The sequence below is a fragment of the Chrysochloris asiatica genome, unplaced genomic scaffold, assembly GCF_000296735.1.
Source record: "Chrysochloris asiatica unplaced genomic scaffold, ChrAsi1.0 scaffold00463, whole genome shotgun sequence".
In the NCBI taxonomy this organism is placed as follows: Eukaryota; Metazoa; Chordata; class Mammalia; order Afrosoricida; family Chrysochloridae; genus Chrysochloris; species Chrysochloris asiatica.
In genome coordinates this window covers 153,054-153,999 of record NW_006408981.1, presented here as the reverse complement: position 1 = coordinate 153,999, position 946 = coordinate 153,054, and positions in this window count along the sequence as shown.

Below are 946 nucleotides of genomic sequence, written 5' to 3'. Positions count from 1 at the left end.
TGTTGTCTGTCCTTGTTGGTTCTCTGTCCAAAGAACTCCATTTAGGGTGTTTTGAAGCATTGTGTTAGGTTTTGAAAAATCCATTGGCTTCTGTTTATCTGGGAATGTTTTTATTATGCCATCGTATTTGATTGATAGATTTGCTGGGTCAAGGGATCTTTGTTGGCACTTTTTTTTTTCTTTCAGGGTTTTATATATGTTTCCCCATTGCCTTCTTGCCTGCATGGTTTCTGTTAAGAGATCAGAAGTTAATCTGATTTGCTTGCCTTAGTATGTAACACTTCTCATTCCTAACTGCTTTCAGGATTCTTCCGTTGTCTTTCATTTTGGAGAGATTGAGATTGATTATGATAAATCTTGGTGATTTTCTTTTGAGGTCCATTTTTCCTGGCATTCTTTGAGTTTCTTGAATGCTTATCTTTTCAATTTTCAGTTAGTTAGCAAATTTTTCTTCCATAAGCTATTCAACTATCTCTTCTGTGGTATTGTGTGATTCTTCCAGATCCAGAATGCCAGTATTTCTTAAGTTATTCCTCTCCATGTTGTCCCACATGAATCTTAGGCTTTCTTCAGATATTTTATCCCTTATTTTCTGCTTTCTCTTCTATCTTAGCAGTATTGAGACATTTGTCTTCCAGCTAGTTGGTTCTGGCTTCCATTTCTTCAATTCTATTCCTTTGCCATTTCAGTGTATTGTCCATTTCTGATATTTTATTATTAATCAGTTGTACCTCATGTTTTAGGTTGGACTATTTCCAATACTTTATCTATCTTGATTGTTACTGTAGCACTTTCCTGACTTCTTCCTTATTTTTCTCAGCCCCTTTTTTGACTGTTTGGATGTATGTCAGTATAATTCTCCTGAATTCATTCTCAGGCCATTTCCAAAGCCTACTCTCCTTCCAGTATGAAGTATGTCTACCTCCTGATCATTTGTCTCAGTCAC